This window comes from Mesoplodon densirostris, chromosome 12 (assembly GCF_025265405.1).
Source record: "Mesoplodon densirostris isolate mMesDen1 chromosome 12, mMesDen1 primary haplotype, whole genome shotgun sequence".
NCBI classification, from domain to species: Eukaryota; Metazoa; Chordata; class Mammalia; order Artiodactyla; family Ziphiidae; genus Mesoplodon; species Mesoplodon densirostris.
The window spans coordinates 53,714,151-53,736,342 of NC_082672.1; the positions used below are offsets into that span (position 1 = coordinate 53,714,151).

General features: G+C 44.2%; 1 pseudogene; it reads right to left on the bottom strand.

Annotated features, from left to right (window-relative positions):
- Nucleotides 1-21,657, bottom strand: part of LOC132499851 (large ribosomal subunit protein eL6-like) — a 29,302-nt pseudogene extending 7,645 nt beyond the window's left edge.
- Nucleotides 21,658-22,192: the final 535 nt, after the last annotated feature.

A 22,192-nucleotide genomic window follows, 5' to 3' on the forward strand; every position in this document is an offset into this window, starting at 1 on the left:
AGGAAGCAGTAGAGAAGGCATGAGTCTCCGGGAGTCATGGGTTCAATTTTAGACAAGTTGAGTTTGTAAAATGCCCAAGAGGAGATATGCAGTATGCAGTTACTGTCCAGGTCTGAGCTCAGACAAAAGGTCTGGGTGAAAGTAAATATTTGACAGTCATCAATACATGAATGACTCTAAGGCCAACAGAGCAGATGAGATGCCCTAAGGAGAGTGTTTGAGTGGGGAGAGAGGAGGGCTTAGAGCCCAGAGGAGCTCCGGGGTTAAGAAACAAGCAGAGGAAGAAAAACCTGTCAAAGTGAGTGGTCAGAGGACCATCCACACATGAGATATGGTAGATGTCATGGAGGCCGAGGAAAGCAGGTTTCAGTGCTTTCTAGAAGGGCTTGGTTGTAATGTCTCAGTTCTGTACCTGACTGAGCTTGGGCCAGGTCATCTCCAGAAGTCATGCCGTGCTACCCTCCATCTGCCAGAAACCTCTGTCGCTATTCCAAACGGGCTTTTTCAGGAAGAGACACTTTTCAGGAAACATTGCTTTCCTGTAATTATTTTCTTAGACAGATAAAATGGCACTTGCTGAGTCATAATTTATTTAAGACGATCTCATCCACACTTTCTTTCAACTGGCTGTCTTTTTCTAGGTGAAATCAGTTAGATGCCTTACATATTTTCCTCTCCTTAACTTATCTTACTGCACTTTCAGGTCTATATTTCACTGTGCCTCTGACCCCCAGCATGCTTGCAGACAGATGGTCACAGACAGATGTTCACTCTGTAATTGTAAGTTACCCAAATGTGGTAACAGCATGTCTTCTGGTACCCAACTGTTAAGAGTGCTCTGTGGCCAACTCGAATCTTCAGCCGCTGTTAACTTCCCCGACTGAATTACTGTCTTTCTTCTCTTTTTCTTTCTCTCTCTACAGCTGGACACCCTGGGGAGTTACTTTGGCTAGAACTCGACATGCACAGCTGATACCTCCAGCTGCACATTCTTTGGTTCTTTTTGGCTCTACACAAGCTCTTGGTGTTCTTACAGTTTATTCAAGTGGAGAGCTGAAGGGATAGTAGCCCACCCAGATATTCTTTAAAGGCATTAAAAATGGTTCTTAATGTCTGAGGCCAATCCTGTCAGTTGAAGTGAGTAGGAAGAATAGTTCAAAATGTTGGGTTGGCCAAAAGGTTCATTTGGGTTTTTCCATAACATTGTAGGGAAAAGCCCGAATGAACTTTTTGGCTAACCCAATATATTGGGAGTCAAACAAATTCGTATTTTGGTACTCTTGGCAATTTATATTTTTGTTTCTTAATGATTAAAAGTCAATAAAATGGCTGTGCTATGGTTGACCTAATTATGCAGCCCATTCACTACATGACAAAGATGCAGTATATTTTCAAAATATTTCATTCTGAGCTATAATATGCCATAAAGACCAAAGATTTAACAGAGTCTAACACGGCGCATTATGGGAATTCATTCATGGCTTTAGGGATCACCTGCAGGCTGATGAGTCCCAGCTCCACTTCTCTAGGCCTCTTTCCCTAAACCTAATCCAAGGTCTCCTATTATCCATTGGCTCTTTTTTACCTAAATGTCTTGCTAGCACCATCTCAAAGGCCATGGGTTCCTACTGAGCTCTTTTTCCTCTTCTCAAAGCATACTTTCTCCTCCATTTTTTCTGTTTCCATCAGCTCTACTGCCCTCTCATTCTAGGCCTCTGAATCTTCTTTGAGTCTTCCTTCACCTGTACTCTCGATACCCCATCAGCTGCCCAAGTCTTCCTGGTGGTGCCACTGAATCACCACTGCCCCTCTTTTCCTCATGCCATGGTCATACTAGCTCAGACCCATATATTTTTATTGTTGTGGGACTGCAAATGTCTCCTAAGTGCTAAGTGGCCTTTCTTCCTTCTATTTCTTCTCCCTTGACTTCATCACATAAAGAGATGTTGAATTAATCCTCTAAAACACTGTGTTTTATCACAGTGCTTCCCTATTCTAAAGTATTCCATAGCTTCCTATCATCTTCAGGGTGAGTCCAACACTTTCCCCAAAGACTCTGAAGTCCTTGCACAGTCTCTTCAGCTGCCCTCTCGGATAAGGTTACTTCAGCCACTTATATTTATCTTGCTTCATTACTCCAGCTTGTCAAAATAATTTTGATTCTTTCTGTCATTCAAGGTGTTTGTTATCCAGCTCAGTTTTGCATCAGAAAATGTGTCATATACAAATATACATCCTCGGCATGTGATTTGCTTGTTGATAAATGCCATTAAATATTACAGGAGGAGAACACAAGGATAAGCCCTAGAAATTTCTGGAGAACTGAATGTTTTGAACTGGGGACTAAGATTGCCATTGATCTTGGAAAATGATCCTTTGCCCTCCGCGATATCCTCACCTAAACATTTCTTGGTTCTTTGAGCCATTCCTTTCTTCATTCATCAAACATTGACTGAGCACTTCCCTTCTCAAAGACAATTCTTTTCTCTCTCTGAGTAAGTATCTCTCTGCTTGAAATCTACTCCTTTCACGAAAGGCTGAAGCCAGCTTTTATTTGTTTATTTGTTTGTTTGGCTTGTTTACATTTGAGAGATTTGTCAGAGGTAAAAGCTGTTGATGGGTTTTGACTCCTGTGGAGGAAAGTTAGACACCTGTTTTGACATCTAAGAAATAACTCCCATTTTTCTATATTGTTCCGGTTACCGTCGCTATATAACAAACACCCCTTCAACCACAGTAGTGTAATGCAATATCAGTGTTTGTATGCTTTGGGGGCAGGAATTCAGCAAGGGAAGAGTGGGGATGACTTGTTTGTGCCCTCCCCTCCCCCATGTCTGAGACCTCAGCTGAGAAGATTCAAAGTCTGGGGTTGACTCAACAGCTGGGGACTAGAGTCATCTGAGAACATGTTCACTCACATATTTGGCACCTGGGAGAGGAGGACTTGAAGACCATTACTGCCAACTGGAGCACCTTCACGCATCCTCCCTCTGTGGCTTGGCTTCCTCATAGCATGGCAGCCTTAGGAAAGTCACACTTCTTACCTGTTGGCTCAGGGCTCCACGGATGACTGTCCCTGTGAATAAGGTAGAACTGTATTGTTATCCATAAGCAAGCCCTGGAGTCACTCGGCAGCACTTCAACACAGATTATTGGATACAAGTGAATCACAAACTTCCCAGATTCAAAAGCAGAGGGGGGGCTTCCCTGGTGGCGCAGTTGAGAGTCCGTCTGCCGATGCAGGGGACACGGGTTCGTGCCCCAGTCCGGGAGGATCCCACATGCCGCGGAGTGGCTGGGGCCGTGAGCCATGGCCGCTGAGCCTGCGCGTCCGGAGCCTGTGCTCCGCAACAGGAGAGGCCACAACAGTGAGAGGCCCACGTACCGCGCAAAAAAAAAAACAGAAAAAAAAAGAAAGCAGGGGATATAGACCCATGTGTCACTAGGAAAAATGTCAATAAATTTGAAGATATGCTTTAAAGTTGTCACGTATATGAGTTGAGGCATCAGCTGTAGTTACTGCCTTTAGAAACCTGACCCAGTGGCCTGATGTTTTGGGAAATTTGCCAGCTTGTCCAGTACAGGTAACTCAGGGTAAAAATAACCTAAAGAAGAAATGTAATGATCACTTGCGTATATCATTTGCTTTCCTTTGCCTTTCCCCTCACCCTTGCTGCCTTCGGAATGTACCTCCTAATAAAATCTTAGCACTTAAACTTGGGGAAATTTTTATTTTTAGGTTTGAACCTTTTTTATTAAAAGAAGTCTGGTAAGAACATATCTTCATTTTCTTTTCTTCTTCTTTAATAGGCTAGAGTTTATTTCTTTTAAGACTTAAAAAAAGTGCTTCTGAGAGTTTCGACATTTGGCAGTTGGTAATAAGTGGGAAATGTGATTGTATAAAGCCCAGTTTGGGTGAAGAGGCAGGTGGCATTTTTGGAGAAATCAATGTCAACTTGAGGCTGCAGCCGCACTGACCACCTCCAGCCCATCTGCAGAGACATTTCTGTCTCCAGCAAGTAAAGCCCCCTCCTTCTGCCTGCTTTGACTGCCTTTCCAAGTTCCCCTTTTTTTTTTTTTTGACCTTGAGTTTCAGCTTGATGAGTTGTCAAGAGAACTGTGTCACTGGATTCTACCTGTGAGAACTTCAGAGGCTGTGGCTATGGAGAGGGGCCGTTTTCTGCTCTTCTAACACCTGTGTTGACATTCATCAAACAAATACTTATTGAGAAACTTTCATGCCCCAAGCACTGTACTAGGGAATATAATTACAAAAAAAGAGCAAAACCAGACATCATTCCTGCTTTCGTGGAGCTTACGTGTAAGGAGGCCTGAAGTGGCAATTTGTCCAGCTACTCAGGAGAGCTGTGAGGTGCTCTGAAGGCTTACTAAGTGGGTCTGATGATGGGAAGCTTCCCTGAGGAAGCAGCAGTTGAGCTGAGGTCTGAGGCATGAGTAAGTGTCAATCAGGAAAAGAAGGGAGAGTGACCCAGGCAGAGAGAGCAGCCTGTGGAAGGAGGGGACAGGAAGAGCTGAAAGGACTCAGGATGAGAAATGGCCAGTGTGAGTAGAAGAGACAGTGTGAAAGGCGTGGGGGGGAAGGCGTGGGGGGGAAGGCGTGGCTGATGAGGAGAGTAAGAGTCAGACTACATGAAGCCCAGAGACCATGACCATGGTGTGTCAGTTAGGGTTCTCCAGAGAAACAGAACCAAGAGAAGATATATATGTCTTCAGCATATATATATATATATATATATATATATATATATATATATATAATACAGACAGAATAAAAGATGTATAATGCATATCCTATTTTATATATAATATATATCCTACATATATATAATTCTCTATATAATATCCTATGTATAATATAACCCCATATATGAAATATATTTACATAAAGAGAGCTGGCAAGTCTGAAGTCTGTAGGTCAGGCAGGCAGGTGGCTACCAACTCAGGCAGGAGATGATGCTGCAATCTTGAGGCAGCATTTCTTCTTCCTTTTTGTTTAGGGCTGTACCCACCTCACGGTGGCATGCATGCGGGATCTTAGTTCCCTGACCGGGGTGGGGTTGAACCTGCGCCCTCTGCAGTGGAAGTGTGGCGTCTTAACTACTGGATCGCCAGGGCAGTCCCAAGAGTTTCTTCTTTTCTGAGAAACTGGTTTTTTTCTCTTAAGGCCTTCGACTGATTGGATGAGGCCCACTACTTTATCAAGGAATTTCCTTTACTTAAATTTGACTGTAGACGTTAAGCACATCTAAAAGTGTCTTCACAGAAACACCTCAATTAGGACTTCCCTGGTGGTCCAGTGGTTAAGACCCTGCACTTCCACTGTAGGGGGTGTGGATCCGATCCCTGGTCAGGGAGCTAAGATCCCACATGCCGCACGGCATGGCCAAAAACTAAAAATTAAAAAGAAATTTAAAAATATTAAAAAACCCACCTCAGTTAGGGGGTAATTACTGGTTATTATAACCTAGCCAAGTTAGCATATCAAATTACCCATCGCACACGGTGAGGAACTTGGAGTAGTGGAAAGCCTTTGAAGGGTTTTAGGAAGAGGTGGCATAATTAAATTTGTATTTCCCAAGTGCACTTTATGCTGACAGGAGGTTGGCGTATATCACCATCACCAGGGGTCCTTGTGATGGTCATAAGACACTTAGGTTATTCATGGACTCTTCCAGGAGACCGTCTCTGTCCTCTATGGTGCCTTGGCACTGAAAGGGTCAGGTGCTCCTCCTGGGCGTGCCCCTACCATCTTAAAACTACCTCTTCTTAGTCAGGACTTAACATGCTGTGTTTTATTTTATGTTGACTTATATCTCTCTCTTCAATGACGCTAGATGTTCTTTGGACAAAGGAAGCATGTCTTGTCCACCAGTGCATCTCTAGTGCCTAGGTCAGTGCCTGGCGCTTATGTACCCAGTAAGAGTTTGTGAATGGAATGAGCTTGGATGGGTTTAGTGTTCCCCCCAGAATACAATGCCTTATGAAAAATTAAGGAATGACAGTCCTATCAGTAGTGCTAGGTAGCAGAAAACTGACATTAACGTGAGAATTGTTATGCTCTTATTTCTAGCTTCCTTTCACTGGCATGATACATGATTGCTCTTTTCCTTATTTTGCATGCCTATTTTCGAATAAAATAATTTCTTAAGCTCTTTATTTTGGAAAAATTTTATATTTACAGAGAAGTTGCAGAGATAGCACAGGGAGTTCCTGTATCCCCATCACCAGTTCTCCTAATGTTAATATCTTACATTACCATGGTGTATCTGTCAAAACGAAGAAACGTAACTCTAGACTTTATTTGCCTTTCACCAGTTTTTTCCATGAATGCCCTCTTTCTGTTCCAGAATTCAATCCAGGGAACCACGTTGCATTTAGACATGTCTCCCTGGTCTCCTCTGGTCTGTGACAATTTCTCAGTCTTTCCTTGTTTTTCAGGACTTTGACAGTCTCACTGTATTGAGGAGCACTGGCTAGATACCCTATAGTGCCCCCCAGTCTGGGCTTGTTTGATGTTTTCTCATGATTAAAAACTAGTGATATGGTTTTTTAGAAGGAATACCACAGAAGTGGAGTGTCCTTCTTGTCACATCATGGGACAGGGTATATGATACCCACATAATATCACAGAGGATCTTAACCTTCATCACTTGGTTAAGGTAGCATTTGCGGGCAGATCTCTCCACTGTAAAGGTATTATTTTTCTACTTCTCCACTGCATTCTTTGGAAGTGAGTCACTAAGGTTAGCCCATCCCCAAACAGGGAGGGGATAAGCTGTACCTCCTGGAATGAAGAGTATCTGCATACATTATTTAGAATTCTTCTATAAGGAAGATTTGTCTCTTTTCACCCATCTACTTATTTAATCATTTGCTTATATCAGTGTGGACTCGTGTGTTTATTTTCTACTTTGGGTTATAATCCTATAGGATGCTATTTATTTTGTTGCTTAAATTATTCCACCTTTGGCCATGGGAGCTCTTTCAGGTTGGTTCCTGTGTCCCTTTGATATGCCCCCATCCTTTTATTTTTTTGAACACATCTCTCTTTTCTGATACCACAAGATGCTGCAGGTATATCTTGTGTTTTCCCTGCCCCACTCCCAGAAATAGCCATTTCTTCAAAGAGCCCTGGTTCCTTTCATTGGAAAATGGTATTTAGAAACCAAGATCTTGGTGCTGGGTGTGCTCATTTCTTCTTGGGCCCCATTGCTTCTGGGCTCTGTCAGCAAACAGAGCTGGGAATAATGTGTGTGTATTAGCTGTGTAAACACATATCAATAATTATTTCTGTATCTAAACATCTGTATATATACATTAAGCTAAACATGAGTTTATACTGGTGTCTCTGACTATAATACAGCACTGGGTTCATTCTAGTCATTCTTGCTTATTTGTAACCCCTTCTCCAATAGTAGGAAACGTAGCCCCCACTGTCCACTGTCCGTTTAATATTTGTTCAACCACAGCATAAATGTAAAGCAGTTTCAGAATTGTTAACCTGTACCCCCATGAGAAACAAATTTAGCAACTTAGGGTACAGTGTTTCTGTACAGTTCCTTTGTTTTTAACATAACCATTTTTATAGAGAAGAGGTATAAAAAAGTAGTTGAGAATACAGTCTATAAAGCCAGATTGCCTTCGTTCAAATCCTGGCTCCATGACTTATTAGCTGAATAAGCTTGGATGTATGACTGTCCTCTCAGTTTCCTCATCTGTAAAATGGGGATGATAATGGTATTTACTTCATGGGGTTGTTTTGAGGATTAAATGAGTTAATATATGTAAAGTACTTAGGATATTGTATGGCATGGAGTAGACACTATTTCAGTACACTATTATTGTTAGGGCTGAGATAAAATTTGTTTTAACTGCTACCAGTATAATGCCAGGTATATTGGGGCGCTATATACATTTGAATGATGGCATCATCTCTGTTTACTCAACTATCTTCTCATAGTGTTCAGCAGAGGGATTTATATATAACTCCTCCCTATATCTTCTATTCAGCCATTCATGTTGTCTTTCTGTCTGGAGTTAATTTATCATTCACTTCTCTACCAGGTTTTTTTTGTCACTCAGAAAACATAAGATTTAAGTCCAAGATTTTTAGCCCTCTGACTTTGGCCTTCTTGAGATCATGGATCATAACCTTATTCTAATTTTGTATCCCCGGCTTCTAATGCATTGCCAGAACAATGAATGAAGGATTGAATCATAGTGATTGAGCAGTCCATTAGTCTAAGCCATATGTTCAGTTGCTGGTTTCTTATTCTGTAATTAAGTCTGGTTTCTCTGTGGTTACCACTGCCTGGAAAATCATAGATTTTTGTAAACCTTGAAATAGAGGTTGGGGGCTTCACTCAGAACATTTATGATAATGTTCTGGCTGCTGTTGTTATTAATATTGTACAGCCAAATGGCCCTGGTTTCTGCCTAGCGGTAGTCAGCACTTCTGGGCAGGATCATGTGTTACTGGCATTTTAATTAGGCTTCAATGAACCCAGCTGCAATTGCGTCAGCAGTCTTTTAAACTATTTTTCACATTTGGGGTTTGATAAAATACAATATGTATTTTCCCCACCATTTTCCCTTTATACTAAAAAAAAAAACCCCAAAACAAAAACAGAAGACCCACATAAACCAAAACCACTGTACACAAAGGTGCTTTTGAAGGTAAAATTACTTCATACAGGGCTACTAATTTTTTTCATGACTAGTAATTTTTGAATCATTAAAATATAAAATCTAACCAAAACTGATGCCTAGTCCTTTAAGTCACCTTAGATGTTTTAGAAAATGCCCTGCCCCTTAAAAATAGAGCAAGCAACACTTTCTTTGGCAAAAATAGCGGAAAGCAGGAATTCCTAAGCCTCAAATGTCTTCTTTTCCTTTATTTTAATTATCTTAAGGCACTATAGATTTCAGGATTAGTGTTTGGGATCACAGCCAAATACAAGGTGAGATGATCAAATCCATGTAGCCCAAAGTGAATGGAAGTCATTCAGCTACCTGGGAAGCCTGCAAAGGGCAGACAGCTGCTAAGACTAAGTCAGCCAAATAGCCTGACGATTGGGGCCACAGTGGCTGTGAGGTGACCCTATCATTCTCAGTGACCAGGGAGTTACTTTAATCCTTTTGCTGAAGTCTCCCTCCTTGCCCACTCTCAGAGACTCAGGCGTCAGTGTCTTCAGCCATAACGGTTTTTTAGGAAGTAATTTCTATCCCACTCAGGCCTGGTTTACTCTTGTTTTGCAAAGGTGGATGAGTTTTTTCTATAAGATATACCACCTCCTTAGATCTCCATTTCTTTTCCAGAAGAAAGTGGTTCTGAATACTTTCCTGGGCTTTTTTTTTTTTTTTTTCCTCCCACATCTGATCCCTACCTATTCTTATAATTGAGGAGGCTGTGAAGGGTGGATGTATTACTTTGGGTGGTTGTAATTTGAGTAGAACAAAGCAGAGACCAAGAATCGGCAGCACACAACACCCAAGTCTCGGGCTGCCTGGGAAACAGATCTAGCCGAGCGCCCACTGGGAACCAGTTAGGTGTGAGAGGCCGCACGGCTTGTGCACAGCTGTGCTGCCACAGTGGTTAACCTACCACCGGGGAATTGGTGTGCGGTGGGCAGCATTAGTTACCAGGGGAAATGATTTGGCCATTTCTAGGGGAATTTGTTATAAAATAGAACTGTGTATATAATACTTTTTATTGAGTTGCTCAACACACTTCATAGAACAAGACACCTTCCTGTCAAGGAGCAGGTGTCTCCACGTTTCACCGACAGGAAAATGAACTGGGTTTGCTTCAGGCCTCACTGTTACTCAGATGGAGGGTGGGAGACCTAGAAGAAAGTGGCTCTCACAACAGCTCCCAGCCTCTGAACTTCCAGACCTGGCTTGCTGACCGGATCATTTCCTTGATGGCCGGTTACAAACAGGCCAACCTGCCCTGTCACCTCCAGAGGCTGCCAGCACCGGTAGCCCATCCAGACGGTTGTCCGAAACCTCTTTCAGCGTCTGGCTCAGGTTCCCGACTTTCCCCTGGCTTCAGTGTCTGTCCTCAGCCTCCTTAGAGGCACCTTTTCCCCTCTCTGTACTTCGCCATGGTTACCAAGTCGTGGCTTCTGCTGTCATGGGGAAGGAGAGGTAATCTTGGCCCATTTCCCCCTTAATGAAATAGTGTTCTCCCTTCCAGGGCCCTATAACTAAATCATAGGGAAATTGTTATGTGAGTATTATTTGGAGAGAATGGTCATATTCCAGTATCAATCAGAAGTCATCCATTCGTAGAGTAGGGTGCTGGGATTACAGTCTGTCAGCTCAGAGGAAGGAAGAACAGGCTAATCTAGTCTGTCTTGTTGGCCAGATGGTGATTAATCAGCTGCATCCTGGCCAGACCCAGACTACTGGGCAATATGGGGCATGACAGCATAGGAGAACCCAAGCCACAGTCGGAGGTGTAAACCTCTAGTCCTAACTGTTCCAGGGATCTGCTGGTGGTGCTTCTGCACTCTAGAATGTAAGAGCTGAAGAAGCAGGAGGTCAGGTGTGATGGAGCAAGACAGGCTTCAGAACCAGCAGATCTGAGTTCAAAATCAGTGCAAAATCTTCCAATTGGCAGGATTGTTGTAAAGATTAGAAATAACCTGTGCATTGCCTGGCACATGATAGCTGTTAATAGTAGTAGCTTCTCAATACTAATTATTGGAAAAGTACTGCTAGACCAATGACAACACAGTGTTGTAGACCAAAGAGTTTAATTAGTCCAGTTCTGTTTCACTTAAGCCCATTAAAAAAAACCAACTTTCTTTAAAATATTTTCCAAAAACGAACGCCTGTTCATTGTCAAGTTTGTAAAATTCGGAAAGTTAACTCCATGGTTTTCATGTTAGTGTATTTCCTTCTTCTATATATGTATTTATATCCAATCCATTTTATGATTCAGATGTGGTTTTATATCCTGTTTTTTTCCCCTTAATATTATAATGAGAAAAAGCTCTTAAGTTTCTTATTTTCATGGAACAAGAAATTCCCGAAAGTGTCCTCTTCAGTGGAACTATGCCTACTGTGTGTGCTTACCCAACACAGAAGCAAATTCCTAGGAAAGTGTGAGAATTCTTCGGTAAAGCAAATATTCAGTTTTATAACCAAAAGGAAGCCCCAGATCAAAGAGCAAGCGTCTAGTGATGGGTAAAGCCAGAGGAAATGGTGTGTTAACTTGACTGTTCATACAGCAGAACAGTTCATACTGTTCATACATTTTGTGTTATGGAAAATTTCAAACATGTACAAAAATAGAGAGGATAGTACACTGAGCCTCGGGCTCAGCCATCCTCTGGCCTCAACCGTTATGAACACGTGGCCAGTCTTGTTTCTGCTCTCCTCCCACTCACCCCCCCACCACCCCCCAGGTGATTTTTGACATAGATCTCAGATGTCATTTGCTTTCACCCAAGGCACACTTTGGGGCCAGATCCTGTGTTGCTCTGTGGTGTCTGGTTCATGCTCACTGGTGCTGTAGGAACACGCCCAGGATGTAGAATGAGACACACAGGTGTTCAAATCTAAGCCCCATCACTCCTTAGCTTCAGCTTAGGAGAAACTGAGGCTCAGGCACCTCCGCTGTGACATGGAGATGCTTCCCAGAGTTATTGTAAGAATGAACGTGGATGATATATGTAAAGCATCTCCCAGTGCCCTTCTGTTGGAAGGTACTTGACAAATATCACATCTCTCCCCTTCCATCCAACATCCCGCCCCACTCCTGCATCTTCTCCCTGGGACTGACCTTCTTGACCTCTGCCCATCCCAGTCCCTGGAGCTCAGACCTTGCCATCTTTATCCCTCACAGCAGGTTCCCTGTCGCCAGCTGCTGCTGCCGCTGAGGATTTAAGCTGCTCTCTTCGTGAACAACGCAGGAAATTAACAGCACCTCTGCCACTCAGTGGGTGAGACCTAGAATTACTCTTCTTGCCTCGAATCTGGTGTGTGTGGTCCAGTTGAGAACCCGGGATCCTGGTGTAGCCTATACCCTCCCCCTTCCTTTACCACACTGAACTAATCTGCCCTCTGGAATAGTTTATCTCCTTTTCCTTTGTTTTCTCCATTGGGTCTGGAGTTGGGTTTCCTGGTTGATTAGTTGTTTGACTGAGGCAGAATCACCTTACTGGGGCATGCGCTCTTGGGTCGGGGGGGGGGCACCTCCTGGAGTCTCCAGGGGTTGCTGGAATGAGGGCATGAATAAAATGGCGAGTGAAGCCAAGGCTGGAAGCTGCTGGTGGGGGGATGTGGACAAAGGCTGGGGCAGGTTCATGTTCAGGTTGAGGTAAGCAGCGCTCAGACTTCCCTTCTGGGGAGGACGTGCGCTTAGCTGGCCCTCAGGCATGAGGACACCTAGTATGGGGGAAGCGGAAGGGGTTGTGCAACAGGACTGAGCATGGCCAGGCCTGTGGTGTGGCCGGCACTTTGGGGTGAGCTGAGATTGGGCATGTTGGGACTTGCCAGCCCAGGAGGCTTTGGCAGAGGCGCCTGGCTCTTTTTTCCCCACAAATCCAGATCTCACTCTCTAGATGTGATCATGGGAGAGGTCTTGCCGGGCTATGCTGTTTGTTCAGCACTGCACTTCCCGCCAGCCGCAGCCATCGGACAGTTGGGACCCACGTGGTCCAGCCTCAAAGTGCTGTGTTCCAAGAAGCACAGATAGGAATTCTCATCTTTTTCTAACCCTCTTGCTAACATTTGAGAGTGTTCCAGAACATAACTCACAATTCTTTTTTTCTATTCTCTGCCCTCTTCTCTGGTCCTCCCAAAGGCTCGGAGGCCCCTCACTCTCCTGTCCCGTGTCCACCCCCAGCTCCCGATCACTTTCACTTAGTACCTGCTGTCTTGTTCTGTGATCCGCTCTCGTGTCTGCCTCATACCTTTCAGCATGTGCCGCCCAGCTTGTCACGCTGCCCACCCTCCTGACAGTTTAGTTCTTCTGTTTTTCCCTAGAGAACATATTGGTGTGGCTTTTTGTCTTTCCCTCCCCAGATGAATTAACGCTTTAAGGCTCTGATATCCCAGGAGAGAAAAGTCCTTTATTTTCTCCCATCACATGACTCTCACCTGCCCTCTGGCCCCCCCGCAGCCCCCGACCCTGCTGCACTTGTCAGGATGAGGAGCTTTGCTCTGCCAGCTGCCCCTGCAGGGTGACGACCCCAGTGGCTCGCCACCTGGGTCCATCCAGCCCCACTGTTTCAGCAGCTGTAGTCATACTGTGACTTTCACCTGAGTCAGACCAATTTATGACAAAGACTTAACGCCGACGCTTTCTGAAGAAATTGATCGGGCTCTAGGCCCTGTCCTCTGGGATTCACTTATCTTGGCTTCTGCCCTATTCTTTGGAAAAAGCTTACTCCACAGTCCTCTGTTCTGTGTTAAGGGACTGGAATCCTGCTGTGGAATCCTACTGGGGTCACCCAGGCTTGACCGCCTGCTTTTTTTTTTTTTTTTTTTTTGGTTTTGTTTTGATTTTTATTTATGTATTTCTGAAAAATAAAAATTGTATATGTTTAAGGTATACAACGTGATGATTTGATATATGTAGTGTTGTAAAATGATTTCCACAATCAGATTAATTAACATATCCATTGCCTTCCATAGTTCTTTTTTTTTTTTTTTTTTTTTGGTGTAGTGAGACCACTTGAGATTTGGCCTCTTAGCAGATTTCCACCGTGTAATACATTATTAACTATAGTAACCATGCTGTACATTAGGTCTTTAAAATTTATGTATTTAAGGTCTCAGGTTGAGCTTTTAAGCACTTTGTAAGACATGGCTATAGGTAACTTTCCTATCAGATTTCCAGATAGCCATGTTGGGTTAATAGCCATTGGGTTTATTCCTTTACCTCATGTAATCCCAGTAACTGTGGTGGTATTTAGAGGTGAAATAGGCAAGTGAAATGAATACCTCTGCTGTGAATGTTTTAGGGAAAGAAATTCTAAAAAATTTGTAACTAAAAGCAAATTACATACAATGGTGAGTATGGGTATTGGATTTATCTATTTACTTCCTCCCAGTTTTATTGAGATATAGTTGACATACAGCACTGTATAAATTTAGGTGTACAGCATAACGATTTGACTTACATACATCAAGAAATGATTATCACAATAAGTTTGCTTATTTATTTATTTATTTATGTATTTGGCTGTACCACGCAGCTTGTGGGATCTTAGTTCCCCAACCAGGGATTGAACCTGGGGCCCTCGGCAGTGAGAACGAGGAGTCCCAACCACTGGACTGCCAGGGAATTCCCATCACAGTAAGTTTAGTGGCCATTCATCATCTCATATAGATACAAAATTAAAGAAATAGAGGGCTTCCCGGGTGGCGCAGTGGTTAAGAATCTGCCTGCCAATGCAGGGGACGTGGGTTCAAGCCCTTGTCTGGGAAGACCCCACGTGCTGTGGAGCAGCTAAGCCTGTGCGGCACAACTACTGAGCCCCTCTGCTGCAGCTACTGAGGCCCGGGCGCCTAGAGCCCATGCTCCACAGCAAGAGAAGCCACCACAATGAGAAGCCCACGTGCTGCAACGAAGAGTAGCCCCTGCTCACTGCAACTAGAGAAAGCCCGCACACAGCAACGAAGACCCAACGCAGCCAAAAATAAGTAAATAAAGAAATAGAAAAAAATTTTTGTTTTGTGCTGAGAACTCTTAGGATTTACTCTCTTAACTTTCGTATATAACATACAGCAGTGTTAACTGTATTAGTCATGTTGTACATGACATCCTTAGTACTTATTTATCTTAGAGCCAGTGGTTTGTACCTTTCTTGACCGCCTTCATTCAGTTCCCTTTCCTCCCACTCCCGCCTCTGGGAACCACAAATATGATCTCTTTTTCTACAGATTTGTTTGTATGTTTGTTTGTTTTTGAAGTATAATTGACTTACAACACAATGTTAGCTCCTGTTACACAGCATAGTGATTTTTTTCCTATACATTTGAAAATGATCATCACACGTCTAGTTATGAAATGTCATCACAAAGATATTACTTTGATATTGACTATATTCACCACACAGTACATTTCATAACTGTGACTCATTTATTTTTCAGCTGGAAGTTTGTACCTCTTACTCTCCCTCACCAATTTCTTTCCTCCCCTCACCCCCTGCCCCCCAGGTATTGCCTTTATTCTACACTTTGATTCTTCTTCATTAAAAAAAAGAAATTTAGGGCTTCCCTGGTGGCGCAGTGGTTGAGAGTCCGCTTGCCGATGCAGGGGACACGGGTTCGTGCCCCGGTCCGGGAAGATCCCACATGCCGCGGAGAGACTAGACTAGGCCCGTGAGCCATGGCCGCTGAGCCTGCGCGTCCGGAGCCTGTGCTCTGTGCTCTGCAACGGCTCTGCAGTGAGAGGCCCGCGTACCGCAAAAAAAAAAAAGAAATTTATTTATTTATTTGGATGCACCAGGTCTTAGTTGCGGCACGCGGGATCTTCGTTGCAGCACGCGGGCTTCTCTCTAGTTGTGGCTCAGGCTCCAGAGCACGCAGGCTTAGTTGCCCTGCAGCATGTGGGATCTTATTTCCCTGACCAGGGATCAAACCCACATTCCCTGCATTGGAAGGCAGATTCTTAACCACTGGACCCCCAGAGAAGTCCCTACACTTTGATCCTTAACATTAATCAGTCAACTTCCATATATTTGAAAGTTTGTGTCTTTTGATCAATATTGATCAATAGCTCCCTTTTCCTTCCATCCCCCGGTCTCTTGCAATTCTACTCTCTGTAACTATGAGTTCAACCTGTTTTTTTTAGGTTCCAGATATAAGTGAGGTCATGTGATATTTGTCTTTGTGTGTCTGGCTTACTTCACTTAGCATAATGTCCTTGAGGTTCATCCATGTTGTCACAAACGGCAGGGTCTCCTTTTTTATGGCTGAATATGTATACGTGTGTAATGTGTGTGTGTATATATCATCATATATTCTTTACCCATTCATCTGACAGATATTTAGGTTGTTTTGTATCTTGGCTATTGTGAATAATGGTGCAGTGTACATGGAAGAGCAGATACCTCTTTGAGACAGTGGTTTTATTTCCTTTGGATATAAACCCAGAAGTGGGATGGCCAGATTACGTGGCTTTCTTTGAGGCTGCATGTTGGCCTGAATTTCTGAGGCTTTTGGATTCCTTGCTTCTAGGCTCCTCCTTCTAGTCCCAAGAGCTTCTCCTTAGGATGTCCCAAGACATCCCTGCTCTTTCCTGTTGTGCTTCTCGTGCTGACAGCTGGGCCTGCACTTGGATGCTGTGTCTGCCTGTTGGGATGAATGGTGTCCGAGCACCTTCAAGGGCATCTGCCCCTCAGTGTGTGACCCAGTGTTGTGCTCAGTCCCTCCTGGTTTCTTTCCTGCTTCAGATGCAAGGCCATTCTCATTTGCATTGCTCTTTTATTATTGTTGTTGATAGCTACCAAGTCTAAGGTGCCTACTTTGTGTCTGGTAGTTCCCTCATATCATCTCATTTATTCTTCACAAAAACCCTAAGGTGTGGGTATTATAAACATTTTACAGAGAAAGAAACTAAGGCTCAAAGAGATTTAGTAACTTCCCCAGTGTACGTCCCTAAGTAACAGCAGAACTGAGATTCTAGCTAAAAAAAAAAGAAAAAAAAGAAATGCCTAAGAAAGTTAAAAAAAAATACAGAATCTTGGATCTTACCAAAGAGATTCTAATATTTGTAGGTTTGGTATGGGGACCAGGGAATATATATTTTTAACAGTTGCATAGTTTTTTAATCAGTTGAATCAATTGGTCCAAAGACTGTCCTTTGGGAACATTCTTTACTGTTCCCAAGGACAGTATACTGTTGGTATACTGCAGTGTAGCATTCTTTACTGAGAAAAAGCTAACTATAGCCTTGGTGGGTCTGATTTCTCTTGTTACACAGTGTAGCTCATTTAAGGATGCCTAGTTGTGTGTGACACATGTCAGGCCTGTTTTGATTCTGTTTCAGAGACACCCAAGTGGCATGTCTGCACAGACAATCTCTTGGGAAGTAGCAGGCTCTGAAGGCAGACTCTCAAAATTTGGGGCCCTGGTGAGAAAACCTGTCCTGTGAAACAAAAGCTGGAAAGGGTCAACAGAAAATGAAGGCGATCGCCTTAAGAGATGGTTTGTTAAAATGCTGCCACTGATCCTAGGATGTTATCAGCAAAAGCCAGAAATGTAGCATGTTAAGAAAGTGTGCACTACTCAGCTGCATTTCAATTTGACTAATTGTTAGCCTGCAATAGAAGGGTGTGCTAGGTACAAGGGCCAGGAAAAAGCAAGCCAAGGAAGAAGTCCATCCATCTGTATCTGGATAAGAATGTGTTCAATTTCAGGGCAGCCAGCCTCAGTTCTTGGTATAGAAAGCTTCCTGGGAAGAGAGGAGCAGTCTCTAAGAGTGTTTCCAGCAGGAGCTAGTCCTTGACAACGACCAGCTACTCCTGATGGAAAGTGGAGCTCACTAAGCAGGAGTTCCCTCGTGGACCTGCTGGATGACTGACCCAACCAGGAAACGGCAACCTCCACAGATGCGTGGACTCAGGCCTCCCAGCTCATCAGTTCATTTGTGTGGTGCTGGAACAGTTGCTCTTGTGTGGGTTTGGGTAGCATGAGCCCATTGCCTCCAGAAGGGCTCCCACTGGCTCAGCTAATTGCAGCTTAGTTTCTGAAGACTAAGCTCTGAACCCACAGTGACTCCGTCAAGGGCTGATACCTGTGAGATTCAATCTGGAACCCCCAGCCAGACCCTCTTAGCTGAAAAAAAAAATTATTTGTCTAGGCTTCGGGGGCTCAGGGATGGGCAAGAGGCCTCTGGGCATCTGTTGACAGATGACCCTAGTCTTTGGACACTAAGAGGACTGGAGACTTAAGTTTTCTCCTAAGAAGTAGATATTCCCAAGAATGCTGCTTTTCACACCAACCACATAGAAAACTTGGTCCAAGAAAAGTGGCTAACTTTGTGTGTCCTAGATAGGTAGGTGATTTAAATGACACCATGGAGGGATTGAGGCAAAGAGGACATGAGCAGCTGCCGTGTGAGTCAATGGCAAAGTGGGATTCAAATACCCGTGTCTCTAACTTCTCATCCTGTGTTCAGCCCAATTAAATCTCAGTTATTCCAATCAGCGTCATGGCTCTGTCTACATTTTCCCTCCATTTTGTTTCTCTAGACACTGCCTCTTTACTGCCTTGGATCTGGTTGGCTCATGAATTCCTTTGTGTCAGAGATCTTGAGACTTTATTTTGCATCTGGTAGAGAAGAGTTTGCGTGGCATGCTTGTTATGATCATGAAGAGGTAAAGAGTTAGAGCTGCCCCAGGTGAGATCTCTAAGTCAGAGTGAACAATTTTATCCCCCTCCTCTCATCAAAAAAACCAAAAAAGATGTTCATGGCTTTGCTGAGGCTGATTCTCTGCAGAATGAAAGGTACTTTGTGTCAGTAGCAATGGTCCAGCTGAGCTGTTGGTGAAGCTTATGGGGAAGATTGTGGCGAGCGTGTGAAAGATGGTGAAATTGGAGCCCAGGCTGGGGACAGAAAGGACATCTGATGAATGAAAATTGAGGACACAAATTAAGCAAACACACACACAAAACACAAGCCAAAAACCCGTGTAATTCCTTAAGTAAATTCTATAACAACTACATATAAAGTACTCATAATTAGTATAGCAATTATTTTACAGTATTTTTACATCTTAAGAAGGTATGCATCAAATCCCTTAACCTTCCTTTCTACAAGGGTGCGTGCCCTTCTCCTGTGAGGTGGACACTCCTTGGAGCACAGGCTTCCCTCCACCCCTGCTTCTTGCATCCATCACTACAGCACCTGCGCTGGGCCTGCCTGCATGCTTGCTGATGGCTTTTCAAGGACAGGGTCAGTGAAGTCAAAGTGAGCTTTTGCTCCACTCCCTCTGAACGGCCGCTTTGTGAGGTTATACATACCCAGTGGATGACGTTTCCAGCTTAGAATATAAATAGAAAGGCTACACCAAACACAGGCTCTTCATCTTTGAATTTATCCCCAAACCTAGAATTCTCTGGCCAAAATAGATAATATTTACTGGAAAAGCAGTGACTTCTGGCATGTCAGGGATTGCTTTGAAGCTTCTCCTTCTAAGAGGAGAACATCCCTTTATATATCACCGTGGCTTCTACTGGGTACTTGCAGTTTTTGAAAACAAGCCTACAGAAGGCGTTTGCTATTAAGAAATTACGTGCTCCGTGAAGCTGAAAGGTTGCCTGTCTGGCCTGAAGACATTTTTTCTGTGCAGGCTACGAGGGCAGTCAGAAGGTGAGGTAGTCAGGGAGGGATAAACACAGCTGGTTTCAGTATTAGAAGCAAAGATAGGCATTGGACTCTTTATTGTGGTACCTGCTTCGGGGATCAGATGGAGCCCACGGAGGAGCATCCGTAGCATGGGGGTGTGTGTGGGACCAGCATGCGGGCTGGGAAAGGCAGCTGGGGCTACGTTTCCCTTCACCACGCTGCTGTGGTCACATCATTTTCCCCCAGCCCCTTGTATCAGCACTCTTGGTTTTCACTAGTTGTGAAAGTTCCTCTTTTTGCAGAGGGATGTACGTCTTCCCTGCCTCGTTAAAATCATCCTGAATTTAAGCTGCAACTATAAAAACCCCCCAGCAAACAAGAAGCAGTCTTTCTGATCTAAGTGATGGGAAAGTGGACTTTTATTTTCTATTTAAAGAAATATGAGTCTTCGTAATGTATTAGAAATTTCTAGTAAAAAAAAAAAGTTTGATATGGGCTGGATTTCATAGAAGAAGGCAGTCCTTAAAATGCTTATCCATTTCTGCTCAGAAGCATCACTTTCAGTTTTTAGGAAAAGTAAAAACAAATTTGGAATTGGAAATGAGGTCACTTGCCACTCTTTTTTTTAAAATTTTTAATTAAAAAAATTTTTTTTTTGCGGTACGCGGGCCTCTCACTGTTGTGGCCTCTCCCGTTGCGGAGCACAGTCTCCGGACGCGCAGGCTCAGGGGCCATGGCTCACGGGCCCAGCCGCTCCGTGGCATGTGGGATGTTCCTGGACTGGGGCACGAACCCGCATCCCCTGCACCGGCAGGCGGACTCCCAACCACTGCGCCACCAGGGAAGCCCACTTGTCACTCTTTTTTTTTTTTTTTTTTTTTTGCGGTACGTGGGCCTCTCACTGTTGTGGCCTCTCCCGTTGCGGAGCACAGGCTCCGGACGCACAGGCTCAGCGGCCATGGCTCACGGGCCTAGCCGCTCCGTGGCATGTGGGATCCTCCCAGACCGGGGCACGAACCCGTGTCCCCTGCATCGGCAGGCGGATTCTCAACCACTGCGCCACCAGGGAAGCCCCCACTTGTCACTCTTAATGCAGTGATTTCCACATAAAGTTTAAGGAAAAGGGAAAAATATATGTATATATATTTTTTTACCTAGAAGAGGTTCACCAAGCTTACTAGACAATGAGAATTTGGTACTTATCCTCAAATACAGTAAATTTGAAATGTACCATGTCCATGAGTGACAGTCTCTTCATCTTTAGTATTCCTCTGGCATTCTCATTCCTACTACACTTTTCCACTACACTCTTCTCTAATTAAAAAATATATCCTGGGTGCCTCTGTGCTGAGGCTTTGCCCAATTTTGGAAGAGATGAGTCTCTGAGATATTTACTCAGCATTGACCTCTCTCCTACATTTCAAGCTTGAACAAGCCACGGGAACCTAAAACTCAAAATATTCCAGTCTCGACTCATCATCCAACACACTCCTCAAACTTTCTCTCCTGTGTTCATTTTCCAGCACCCAAGAACCCAGGAGTCATTCTAGATGTAGTTCCTCCTCCTCATTCCTTAAATCCTGTCATGATTCAACCTCATAAACTTGATTCCTAAACTTGGCTCCCACCCTGCTTGTTTTCTCCATTTCCATGGCCACTGCCCTAGTGAAAGCTCCCATTGCTTTCCTCTGAACCTGAGCCATAACTTTCCATTTCATTCAGTCTGGCTTTCCTCTGATCTGTGCTCTCCAGCCAGAGTGATCTTTGTAAAACACAGTGCAGATTAAGTGGCTCTGTTGCCCACCCGCTAGCTTTCTGTGGCTCCCCAAGAGTATGGGATGGAGTTGAGATCCTTTAGCCTGGGGTTCAAGGGTCCCCACGGCCTGGCTTCCTGCCTCTACCCTCAGCACTGTTAGCCATCCTGAAGGCCCCGGTGTTGCCCGAGTGCTCCATACTATTGTACACGCCTGTGCCTTTCCATGGATCGTTCCCTCTGCTTAGAATTTTATTTTCTCATTTTTCCTTGATGGGTTTCTTTTTTATTTTTTAAGGTCTGGCTCATGTCACCAAAGCCTAGACGACCCCCCTCCCCCTCCCCCTCCACCCCCTGACCACTTTGCTCCCACTCAGGTCAAGGTAATCATTTGCTCCTTTATTCCATCTCTGTATTCTCTTCACATCATGTTATGATGAACTTTTATATTGTTTATTTTTTAATGTGTTTCCTTGCATACTTGTTGTACCAGACTCTCAGCAGCTTGAGGCTGAGGGCTTTGTCCGACTCACATTTCGAACCCCAGCACTCACCCCAGTGCCTGTTCCGTCATAGCTAGCTAGGCAGGGTGTTTACTGAGTGCATAAAGCAATGAATGCTCTGGCTTCCCGGGTACCAACAATGCACCTAAATCACCCGGCACTATCGTGCTCTCCCTCACCCAAATCTGGGACGTGTGGGGAATGGACCCTGCCTTTCGTTTCTCACTCTCACCGTGCAGTGCCCTTATGACTGACCTGCCCTCAGTGCTCTCCGTGATATTCACGGAGTGCTGTATAAAGCCCAAGGTGGGTTGGAGGGGGAGGGCGGGCAGGAGGATGTAGACAGGTTTGTCTCTTCTCAGGACCACCTTGCCCACTTCCCGCCTTTTAAGCACTCAAGTAGCCCCCAAGTATCTTGGAGTTTTGCTGTAAGAGCCCCTAAAGTGGAATAGTCACTGGTTCTCATCACCTCCTTACCTCCTTCCACGATCTCAGAGTGACTGTGTTTTGTAGAGGGATCCATAAGGCATAATTTCCCCCAATATGTAGCAAGAACACTCTCTTTGAGGGACTGATATACAAAAATTCAAATGAATGTGATGGAGA